The 12,899-nt window shown below is 38.2% G+C and overlaps 1 protein-coding gene across 1 annotated transcript in view; it reads right to left on the minus strand.

Annotated features, from left to right (window-relative positions):
• LOC132258338 (sex determination protein fruitless) overlaps nt 1-11,929 on the minus strand; it is a 46,407-nt gene extending 34,478 nt beyond the window's left edge. The window contains exon 1 of the mRNA XM_059755623.1: nt 11,222-11,929. The gene's annotated coding sequence lies outside the window, so the exon portion shown is untranslated. The remainder of the gene's footprint in view (nt 1-11,221) is intronic.
• Between the last annotated feature and the right edge of the window lie 970 nt (nt 11,930-12,899).

The raw sequence follows: 12,899 nt of genomic DNA on the forward strand, positions 1-12,899 counted from the left end.
ATGATTTGAGCCCCAACTATGATTGCCATCAGGCTTACTGATATTTTTATTTATTCAACATCCGGATCAATTAATATGCGATTGAATTATTAAATGTTTACTGGGAATTGCATCGATCCATGACGCTGTAAGAGTCTCCGTGATAAATTTTTAATTAATATTCAATGCTGTGAAACTGTTGAGCGGAAATGGGCTCAAGTTACCAATTCCCAAGGGATATTCTCTCAAAAATGAATTTTTTTTTAGAACGCTGTTCTGATTTTGTTTCCAATTAGGAGCAATTTAAATCAATAGTATGAGAATTATTAGTCAATATCGGCGGATGTGATTGAAATTGGTAATTTCTCCATTACAAAAGCCGAATGCAGGGTTGCGCTTACATTTTTTGTGGTATCGCATGATGAAATGTGTAATTTGAAAATGAAACACTATGCATAATTTAGGGAAACAAACAGAAATTTTACCTCATTTCCCAACACATTAATCCACCTCTACCGCAATTTTTCCACCCTTTCGTTAATATTGTGAGCAATTTGTGAAATTGTGTGCATTTTCCATTATTAATTCATGGCCAAAATTCAGCCATCGCACAGAGCGATATTCTCAGGAGTGTAACATATCCGATGGGGAAAATGTTTCATGAATAAAACACTTTTTTGCCGCTGTGCATTGTAAACATACGTTATCTGCAATCCCTTCGCATGGACTCATATTCAACTGTAATTTTTTGACTGAACCATTTGACTCCCCGCTTAACGGAAAGCTCATTTTGAAGCTGTAAAAAATGTTGAATCCGATTTTATTTTATTTTATGAAAACTCAATGACTTGCCGATGCAGCAAAACTAATTCACTTCTAATATAGTATACAAGATCATGTGCTGGCTGTCACTGAAACACCTGAAACAGACATCTCTTCCAGGCCGTATATATCTTGGCTATTGAGGCCTCTTTGTCTCTCTGGTTTGGCAACATAAAGTGAAAATAGCTACTGAAACTTCCCCAAATGTTTCTTACACAACCGGAAAAAAATTCTCTGGGTAAGAGAGTGAGTTGAAACGACTTGAATTCTGTAAAATTCCTCTAAGCTTCCATTGAGGAGCTTTTCTCGTCCAGTCAAAGTGGAGCCACTGAACCACATTTTATTTACTCGTCGCATACGACGGAGAATCGGGTGAAATTGTTGGAATGAAGACAAGAGGGTTGCAAGGGTGGAAATAGTGCACCCACTTCTTGAGAATTTCCACACCAACAGTCAACGCATGAAATTGACGATACGCTTGCGATGGCATTGTAAAAGTTTACAAATCTTCGCCAAAGATGCTAGAGCAGCGTCATCTGCATCCTTCTGTATGCAATATTATAAATTATAATTTCAAGTTAGATACACCAACACCATGTGCACTTCCCGATACTTATGCGCTGACAAATTAAATATTGTTAAGAGATGTAAATCCCTCTCGGAGAGTCTTTCGCTCAATAATAATACGCTTCCATTAGCAGGTGATTTACATGTTTCTAACCACCCCCCAATTTACACCCACTGCGCGCGCGGGGAGTTTCCCTCTCGCTGCAGCCGAGCGACGTTCTTGGCATTATTTAAAAATTTACAGCAATAACATAAACCCTATTGAAGAGTTAACTCGTGATGCAGAAAAGCAAGAGCAGAGATATTTTCTTCGCTTTGCTTATAAGAAGGAATAAAGGGATTCGCTGCAAAGCTCAAATGTATCCGCGTAAAGTACAATTTTAATATCCCAGGAAACAAGCAAAATACTTTGAGGATTTCTTGGCATTTTATGAATATACGCCAAAGCTTTGTACTATTAAGAAAGAAGGTTAAATGCAATGGACCAAAATCGCATTAGGGTTGAAATATATTTGAAATTAATATTATTACATCCTTTTACAGCAAATACCATGTATTGTTGCTCAATTTTCAACACAGATATCAAACATAAGAATAAAAGTATAAAATTATTTTATTTCTGCGAAATAATTGAAGTTCATTTTCAAACACTGAAAAGCTTGATAAAAAATTCAACGTTTTAATTGAATTTACCAAAATAAATACAGTTAATGTGTATAATATTCCGTTTTTTCTTCTGTCTCTGTGCAGAGGTCAACTAAAACAATTGGGATTTCCCAATTTTTCCGGGAAAAATTAGAGCACGACACTATTGCGTTGATATTTAATGTCATCATCTCTCAATGGGATTTATTTCAATCATTCGACCTTTGAGGACTCCTCGGAGATTGTACTCAAACTGCTCTTACAGTCCTGAGTACAATTCTCAGTTCAGCGCCTCCTGGGAGCGCCATTGGTACATGGAAAGGCCACTAAATTAGTGATGACCAGCAAATATATATGTATGAGGAATTGATATTTACTGACAAGTCGAATGTAATTACATAAAAAACTTTCTCATGTGCAAATGGTGAGTGCATTTGCATCGATGGCTTCCTCAAAATACGCCATGACACATGAATTATAATTTCCGTGAAACTTTTGATTAAATTTCGATTTGTGATGCGAAATCCACAGAGACACTTACTCTCTGCAATTTTACGAAACTTTCCACCTCTCGCTCAGTCCCTCATGGGAAGTGCCTGATTCAGTCCTGGGTGCAGTTAGTGTCGAGACATGGACAGAGAAAATTAAGTGGGAAAACATGGAAAGTTAATAACTGCCTTTGAGTCCATCACGAACTATTATCTAGACGAGCGAAATTCCATTTCAATGCCCATGTAGTTAATTTTCTTACTAAGTTTCATGCCAAATTCTTACTTATATACTTGCCACACTTCCCTCCCTAGACAAAAGCCATCACATGAGGAATTTCCTTTCTGGCCAAGACGTTCCGCTCCACAGAAGTCCTGCATGAAATTTTCACCCATATGAGCAAAAGTCAGAGATTTACTCTCCAAATTCTGAATTTTTTCACTCTTCAGCTCAGTAACAATGAAAGTGATGTCCAAGAATTTTGGTATTGTTGGAGAAATCCCAAGATCAACACAGAACACTGATAATTGAGCACCCCTATGGGTGAAATGAATGGCTCATTTATCAAATTATGAAAAGTTCCGATAGTGCAAACTCGGCTAAAAGCTCCACAGTCTCTCTCTCTCTCTCTCTCGTTAAAAACATTTTAGTCAAATTCGAAAGTAAATTCATTAGACGAGGTAAATCTTGTAAAAAAGTCAATAGTTGGAGCAATTTCCATGTCAAACACTATACATGGTTGTGAACTTTGTGCAGAGGAAGTATTAATGATAGTGATTCGATGTGGAAATGCCCTGAAGGCGAGAAATGGAGCTTCTCTTGCTCTCTTTGGAACATCTCGCAGGAGATATATACTTTTAAAACAATCATGCAAACCTTGGAATGGAATGAATTTCCTGGAAGTGTAGGTTTGATAATCACGTTAGATACACCGCAGTGGAAATCCCTTAATTCAATTCCAATGATACAAGGGCATGACATCAAATGCTCATCCTAGTGCAAATGGAAAATTCAAATGGTATGGATTTTCTTGAAATGCGAAGTTGCAAGACTGGAAATTTCCAATAATGCCGACTGTCAATTCCATTTCGTTGGACATTTCTTTGCACGTTCACGTCTGAACACCTGACTGGGAAATTCCACCCACGGACCACTAATTAATACATGAGTGACCCAAATTGAATGCCTACAGAAGGCACAAATTGAAATACTCTTTTTGCATGTGACAAGTACACAGAATTTGCTTTGCCTTCAAACTGAGGTGATGAACTTTCCCTGATTCTCCGCTCATTTGGAACTCCTGCAGTTGTTTGGGAGATTGCAATGTTCAAGTCTGTCCAGCAGTGGGATACCCATTAGATATCAGAGCAGTTCTACCACCCTCTCCCCCTCGGAAGGGGTGACCAGCAAATAAACAAACAGACACCTTCATCCCCAACACCCGAGAGTGAGTTGTTTTGAGAAGTAGGGTACAAAGTCATGGACTGTTTAGAGCAAATTTTGCAAATTGTCCCTACACTTTGAGGTGATTAATGAAATGTTCAACACGGTCGTACATGCCATAAGCTCCTTGTAATTCCAGAACAGATTACGTGTACAGGGAAGCGTGTTGCGAAATTGCCCGAGATTTCCGATGACAATCCATGGCTCCAAGAGATATGGGATTGTAAACACACTCATATCATCTATGGTATGATTCACCATCATCAAATTCATCTGACAAACTTTGGGTATCTTGTAATTCTTCATTTCATAGCGCTTAACGCTATTCTGTCGTGTACATTTTGTAATGAGTCTGCTTTAGCAAAACAAATATGCTCTTACATGTGCAGTAGACATTTCGTGTTGGCTCAAAATTCACTCTGAAGGGTTGAGTGAATCTTTGCAAACGTTAGAAACTATGATTATCCAGAAGTCAGTGTAAAAATTCCATTATTTGCACTGCTTTCTGCTGCTCTATAATAATTACATATTTAATGCCGCCATATGCTTTCAGAAACATGAAGTCCAATGTTATTTATTAATGAATTTTATTATGTATAAATGCCAAATAAATAAATAGTGCAAATTCTCGTGTAATCGTATCCATATGCGCTTAAGTATGAACCGTAGAGAAGCTCAGCCTGATGAGAACACAAATTGCCCCTTCGTGAAGACGAAATCATCCTTTAGTCTGCATGTTCCCTCGAAAATTCCACATATGCCATTCAAAATGAAATTTTTAAGCAGGAACCCTTTGGGTGTCTTTATTGATCAAACCTAAACCTTCGCCAGACTGATTGACATGCAATTGTCATCCATTATTTATCAACCCTTCAATTTGGCCAATAACAGTGACAACACAGTGCATTTCTAAGAGTACAAATCGAATTGATTTTCACAAGTTGTGTGTGCTCCATGTGAATTTGGGTACATAAAGGGGGGATAACGTAATTTTTGCATGCTCTTCCTTAGTCCCTTAATTATTACGGGATGAATGCAGCAGCAGCAGCAAGGAGGAGAATAAATAGAGGAAAATCCCTGGCACGACACAAATGAGCAATTGAATTCAAATGAGTCTTGCAATGCATAAATTAGAGGGAATTGTGGCGTACATCTCAAGGTAGAGCCGCATCACAGTAGATAGCATCACTATGGAATCTGTGTGCTGTCCTATAATTCTCACCATCTCACCGCATTTGCACCTCAATTTTGCAATGGAAATAATAAAGTTCTGGCTCGGTAAACAATAAACAACAACATGTAATGCTACTTATAAGAGTGAACTACACAGACAAATATCCCAATGGCAAATGCGTGACAATAATCACAATATTGCATTTATCACTCTCGCTGGGCCGCCAGTGGACAAGAATATGAGAGCAATAATGTATTTGGTGGCGACTAACACCCGTCTATCTCTGAAAAAACCGACTCAATTTAAATTCAATTTCAACCCTCTGTGTTAATCGTCCCGCTTTTTATTACATTTCAAGTGTCACATGCAAATGTGTACATATGTATATTGTCTCTGGTCTCTCGTCGTGAATTGGCTGAGGCTGCAGAGCAGCGCGCTCTGCTCCTGAAACTCACATTACAATATCTCAATTAAAGCTTTCATTTCATTTTTGCTGGGGGAAATCTCTTAAATATGTTCCAGTGACTATTGAAAGTTTTATAAGCTCAGGGTTGACCGAGAGAAAAAGCTCTAAATGCACACAATATACACACACACACACACACAACAAAACAGCATCCGCTCGATGGAAAACAATAAAAATTTTATAAGGGCTTTTCATATTTCTCTCTTTGCTCTTGAATGTTATATAAAATGACCTCGTCTGCGCTTATTTAAGTGAGAGAAAAAAAGAGAGTTTAAAGTATATGTTTGTTATTTCATTGGGTTTTTAATCGAATTAAATGTTTCGTGTTGTCATCTAGATAAAGCAGCTTTTTTTCGCTGATTTTATCAAAAATCGTTATATCCATGCCTTCCAATCAGATCAATAAAACAAATATGACGTTATTAAACAACAAAAAAAATGCAGCAGAACTTCTGGATTCAACCAGCCTGTGCATGCAGGAAAATCCCATTTTATACGGCAAGAAATTGCGCAACCTGAAATATTATATGTATTATGTACATATCTGGTGATATTTCGAATGTAACAGCAAAAGGTCAATATTGCCCTTCGTAAGTCCAGTCTCTGCGGGAGTTGTTTTGCCAGCGGACACCCATTTGGCAGAAGATCCAATCTACTAAACCTTATGATTTTGAATGGGGGGGAAAAAATGCTTGCCGTGTTTGCTGTTTTGGAACGAAAGTGTCCTCAGCAAGCTATTGTCGCTTCTTTTTGTATCCTTAAAGTGTCAACCGAACCATTTTGCTGTGCCAATTGAATTAAAGGGCGAGAGGTGGCGGAACAGTAAAACAGCATGAGAATTAAATTTCCAACACACCGAAAGACACGGAGACTCGGACGGAGAGGATATACAATCTGAGATATGGATTTTGGCTGTGGAAAGTCGTGTAAGTGGCACTGATACTCCTCAGGATTAATATTCAACAACGTTGGGTTGAAATTTTAATAAAATCCCAATTTCCTCACGTGTGCAGGTGTACCGTAGGGCAATAGGAGGAAAAAGTTTTTGCATCTTCACCCATTGGGACGATGAGAAGTTTCCCCATCATCAAAACCCACTCAACGGGAGCATCCTTGAGTTGGGGCGTGAAGTGGTGTTGAAATTAAAATCAATTGTGACACGCTTAAGAGCATAAAATAATGAACATAATCTCATTCCTTATCTCAGTCCTCAACCTCAGTCGACCTTCGTAACGGTGTGGGAAAATTAACTCTCCAAAACATCCGCCCAATTTCGTTTTTGGAATATTGGCAAAGTTGGGGCCAAAAATGCAATGCTCGCCACGTAGTTTTTCCCTGGCTCACGTGAGTGATATTTTACAATAATTTCCTTGTCACTTGGCATGCCGACGGGGGGTTGAATTTCTCGGGGAAAATTGCTTGAGCGACTAAGTGATGGAAGTCGGAATTGAATGTGAGTGTCAAAAGCACAAAATATCACAATGCAAATAAATCGCATTGGCACATATCACATATGTATGTCTTTTAAATCAGCGAATCAACTGAATTACCATCACTATATCGCATTGGTGGATCCAATTACCCAGAGTTGAACACACAAATACCTATTGATCCTGATTTGCATTAACTCGCTGGGGTTTGTGATATTCTGAGTAATTAGGTTCCTGATTGTTATTCAATTGCAATTGAGGTTCAATTGTAAATATTCATTGACTTCTGAAGTTTAAAAGAAATTTTGCAGTTTGAAGGCATTCGACACATGCACTATATGTTGCGTTGTTAAAGGCAATCACATGTCGTGAAAATATTTGGCAACAACTTTCGAGAGTCATATTTGATTTCATAAATTCGCAACTTAAATTACAAACAAAAATTGCAAAAATTTACGACAAAACAAATGAAAATATCAACATAAAAATCCGGGATATATTTTATTCAGAGGAATTGTAAAAAGGGTTCTGAAAAAGTAAAAATTAAATAAATGCGCACAATCGACAATTTTTAAATTTTTCCCCGTATTCAGTTTCAGAGAATACGGTTTTCCTTCAACGTGTCATATTCTTGGAAAATGTAACCAAATCAGAATTTAAAGTTTTTGTCCGAATTCTCGCCACTCTCTCCTATATATTTGCATCACATAAGATGTAAATAAAAAGTGTAAGATCGACATCTTGTGAAATAAAGCGACATTCTGGGAGCAGAACAGCCCTTCAGAGTATATTGAAATTTTGGCATTTTGCCGTGGTGAAATCTATAAAAACTATTCGTCTTTGAGACTTTATAGCCATTTTCCACCAGACAATATATACATATGTAGATTCAATGCACTTTTTGCAAGTCCCTAATACACTGCTCCTACAATCACTTCTTCATTTCACAGCCCATATGTGAGTGAGATTGACATACAATTTAGTTGAGGTGCAATTCGCCCCAAAATTCCAACTCATCCGTGCATTTGGTGAATTTGTGACTTTTTTCTTCCATGTGGAAAAATGGTTTTTGGTTTGTCCTTTCAACTTTTCATTCAACCTCAACTTGGGATATATTTATATATATATTTTTTAATGTTAAATGCAGTGCGCGAAAAATTGGTGGATAATATAAATAACTGCCTGTGGCTTTAGTGATAACAGACATGAATTTTCTGTTTGCCTTCGCCAATGTTGGCGTCGCCACATGAAATGAACACTTTCACATTTGATATTCCTTCCACAATTCGAGGTATTTTGGCTAAACTGCCAGAGTGAAATCGAAAATGAAGAAATTCACACATTTCACCGCAGTCATTCCATAAGCCACTGACTGTATTTGCTAGCTTGAAAATTTATCCCTGAGAACTTGAGTAAAATCTCAGTGGAAAATTTATTGGCATTAATGGTGTTTCGAATACGGAGATTGTCACCGATTGCTGACTTTATAGACTTTCCACATATTGTATTATGTAACGCTGCTACCGGAAAAATCGATAAATGAATTGAGAACCTGATATACAAGGCTCGTATATAAACACTCAATGGCAAGGCAAGAGTCGGAAAAAGTCACACTCAGAGTGCATGCAATAAATTTTCACTACCTCAATTGCATGTGCGTCTCAAGTACGCAACATTATTGCAAAGGGGCAAGCTCTGGATATCTGTAATGACGTGTTATTGAATGCAATTTCATTCGAACACCAAGAAATGTTTCCAACTTATAAATGTTTTTGTCCCCTTTCATGTGCGGAAATAAATAATGTTGCCCTAATGGCATTAAAAAGAATACAAAGTACAAGGAATTCAAATTCATATGATTGACAAAATTGATAGATTTTTTCCATTTTCATAGAAATTCCCATAAAAAAATCAGATTATGAAAAAACGCTTTAATGATGTGCAAATTTATCATTATGAGTAAATACACGAATTCAGAAAATTGAAAATAAAAACGGGTGAAAACGTTCAAATCGTGTTATGCACTATGCATAAAAAGAGAAAATGAATTCTATTACACATTATAAAAAAACATCCTAATAAATAGACTAACACGTGGCAAATTTTTCAGTCACGCGATTCCAATTAATCCTCCGTGGACGTTTAAATTAATTTGTTGTCAATTGTAACATTGCAATCATAATGAGAGGCATGCAATTTCCTGAATTCCTGTGAACTGATTTGATTTCCAATTGCTGTAAATTTAACAACTTGACGTTGGATTTTCTTGGAATTCACTCATTCGAATGTATAAGTTATCGTCAGAAGATAGTCTGAAAGGGAATTGAAAGTCCCTTTGCAGCGATTAAAAGTGAATTATTAATGTGAAGAGCGATTAAGTGGGTTTCATTGCGCTCTGAAATCACTTTCCTCCACTCAATCATCAAATTGCTGCTTTTCCTGGAACAATCACAGCAAAAAGGGTGCTCGAAGGGAGCTCTTCCAGCATTATTTACACTCCCTTTGTGGACTTTGCGAAAAGGGTGGCTGATTTAAAAAAAAATCATTTGGAGAAATTGCAATGGAACTTGTCTGTTTCTTCACTCCTTGCCGCAAATGTACACATCCATCGTTGCTGTTTTAGAGAGTTCCTCTTTATCCAAGCATCCCAGCGCTCATTTCCACATTTAATAAGTATTGTGCCACGTACCCTTGAGCGTGAAAAAAGGCAAAAGCACACGATTGCACTGCAGAGAGTGTATATTTTAGCCACACATGGAATATGTAAGCAGAAATGTCCAGAGAATGGGAATTGTGTGCATCTCTTCTGGATGGCAATTGAATTACACGAGCAATTTTCATAACATGTATTATGAATTCATTTAAATGCCTCAAACAAGTGATAATACTCAGTGAGCTGACTGAAATTCATAATCATCACTATGACCGCTATTGTTATTACAGAAGAATTTAAGTTGCTTTATAAAAGAGTCCCAATTTTTCAGTGAATAATTTGATTGATTGCTAAATAATTTGAAATTGCCCAGCATGATTTGCTTTGTGATAGTGAGTAATCAAGATTTGAAAGAAAAAAATTTAACCATCAATTTAAAGCCGTTCGCAAATTGTTCCTTTCATCTTTCCATACAGTTTTCATAATCATTTTATTGAGATAGTTCCTTTTATTGTTATAAAATTTATTGTGCGCCCATTTTTGTTTTTATACTGATGCTTTTATTTAATTATTAGATTCATCGTGCCATTTATTTGTTATTGTGTTTTTAAATGCTTTTATCAGAACGGCAGTCTGACAAAATAATTACCGTAATTAGTTAATTTTTTTATCAACCCTTTGGGTCAAATTTTCCACAACATTTTTTCTCTATAGCTGATAGTTTGACTGATAGCAATAATGTAATGGCATAATTTTTTTTTATCATCCTTACTGAAATACATTATAGGAATTGAATGGTAACTCTATGACAGCTGGAGATTCTTTTTTTTATCACAGTCTTATGACGAAATGTTTGAGCTCGTCGGGTTCTGTGCCAACTTTATATCATTCTGCCTTATTCAGTAATCCCTGTGAACTCGCGTGATTGTGGGCAAAAAGATTATACGTTCACTAAATAAGCAATGTTCCAGCAGAACTTGCAGCCCTCGAAGCGTGGCAATTCAATCGGACCCTTTACCAATGTCATACGAAAATCATGAGGAGCTTTTGATCATATCACAGGCTCGGCGAAAGATTCACTCGCGAGGGAATCACACTGAGAGAATCACATTGGGAAATGATATTAAATGTCTACGAGGGTGAGATGTATTATTCATCCGCGCCAACGAGGAGTGCAAGGTATAGAGAGCCTCGGCGAGGCCCAAAATACGGTGCTTTCAATGCCGCTCAAGTCTCTGGCATGCTCCTTGGCTACTCGTGGAGCCTTACATCCATCTCAGGAGAGTGCTTTTATGCTCGGCGGCGATTTGCCCACCCTCCTGATGCATGTTCAAAATTGTTTCGTGAAAATTCCCCAGCAACTTATATTTCAATATATGAACCTTTGGCCATTTGCTGGAGAATCCTTTTGATGCAGTGATGCAGTGTGGGGACCTTGGGCACTCGAGGGCGGAGATTGAATCTTGCAAAAGTCAAATATGCCCGAGGAGGCGGATGGAATTTCTTTTTATGCCAGTCACAAGGCAGGGAACGGGAACATTTTATGCACTTACCGAAATCCATAGTTGTTTCTCACACTCCAACGGCCTGATAAAATGGTGAGTGTTGATTGAAGAATTTCATTCGTTACGTGGCGAATGTTGATTGAAGTTGAACTGTTTTACACGACTATTGTTATATGCAATTATACTTTTATATGAATTATGTTTTGGCAAAAAGCATTTCTACGAACTCGTCCCTTCTCTCTGTCTGTTCTCTGTCGCTCTAGCAAATTCTACTCTACGCTCAGCAACTACAATAGTGTTTCCCTAAAGTCGTCGGCAAAATTTCACTGACTCGCTTAGTATATCATCTGTTGTCCTATAATGCATACAAGACTCACTATTGGAGTCTGATATATTGAATGCTCCGCGACTTGTCTGGGGCAGAGGAAGAGTCCCTCTTGGACCTCCTCGTGCTCTGAAACATTCTTTTTTGTACTGTATCTCTTGCTCATATCCTGGATTCTCGGAATATTCCTTTAAACATGTTTTTTTTTGAGAACAGAATGACGCATGCTTATTATGTTTGAAAGACACCTTCCGGTGTTAGATTTAATTTAAAAATTCGTTGGCTCACGCAGGGGGAGTGGGGCTCTATGTGGGAGGATGCGGGGTGGCGGCAAGGCACCCCATGCCATTCTGTACACTAGACACAGCGAGACAAGTTGATTGCAGACATTTCCTCTGGGAGCTGCAGACGTGCTCTGTCGCACTGTGCGCCTCTGTGGCGAGAAACCCGGAGGTGGCACCTACCTAGGTGGGGTTTGGGTCGACGGTGGGCACTGGTGCGGCATCGCCATGTCCCGCTCGCGATGGTGCAGGTGCAGGTGGGCGGCGACTGGGGTCGTGGGAGGCGGAGGCGCCTCCGCGCTGGTGTAGCGCTTCAAGTCCAGCGCCGAAGTCGGCGGACTGTCGTTGCGTGGCGGGAAGATCGCCAGCGACTGCCGTCTGTACGTCGGAAAAGAACTGTTGAAGATGTCCGAAGTCGTCATTGTGGTGCAGCCGATCACAGCTCAACGTCTCTAAAAACGATAAAATTGGAAAAAATCAGAAATACCATGGATAATTTAAGATCAATAGAAGAATCAATAGTGATAATAAGTTGCATTGAATTGTCGGAATATTTCTACAGTATGAGTTCAACATCCTTTCGAGGAATGTGAATAAGTTACGCTCAATGATTTTCAGAATTATGTTCTGTCATCAGAAGCGCTCACAGCCGCAACAACTTGAACAATGTTATCAGAAATATGGAGTTGCGCCTCTGTTAAGTGTGAAATGTAATAATCACATTACCGACTTTTAAATGAGTTTGTTCTGTGAGGACGAAAGCCTACAAACGATGCATCACCCCATCATCATCAATGTTGTAAATTAACAGGGCTCAATATATGTGGAAAAACAATGGGAAATGCATGCTTTGGGAAAATACAATTATAATTTACATATTCAGCAATCAAACGGAACCTCAATTAAACGGACGAAAAAAGTTTCAACTTCCGTGTCGAAGATAATGAAAGAACCAAAAACTAATAAAAATCTCTCAGACACGCTCCTTGGCTCCTATTACACTCTGCAACATGTCACTAGATTTAAACCTGAAGTGATGCAATTTAACCATAAAGTTTTCCTTGATAGAAGTGGAGCGATTGAAAGGCGCGAGAGCGGAAGAAAAACGATGTTGAATGGT

This window comes from Phlebotomus argentipes, unplaced genomic scaffold (genome assembly GCF_947086385.1).
Source record: "Phlebotomus argentipes unplaced genomic scaffold, Phlebotomus argentipes genome assembly scaffold_4, whole genome shotgun sequence".
NCBI lineage: Eukaryota > Metazoa > Arthropoda > Insecta > Diptera > Psychodidae > Phlebotomus > Phlebotomus argentipes.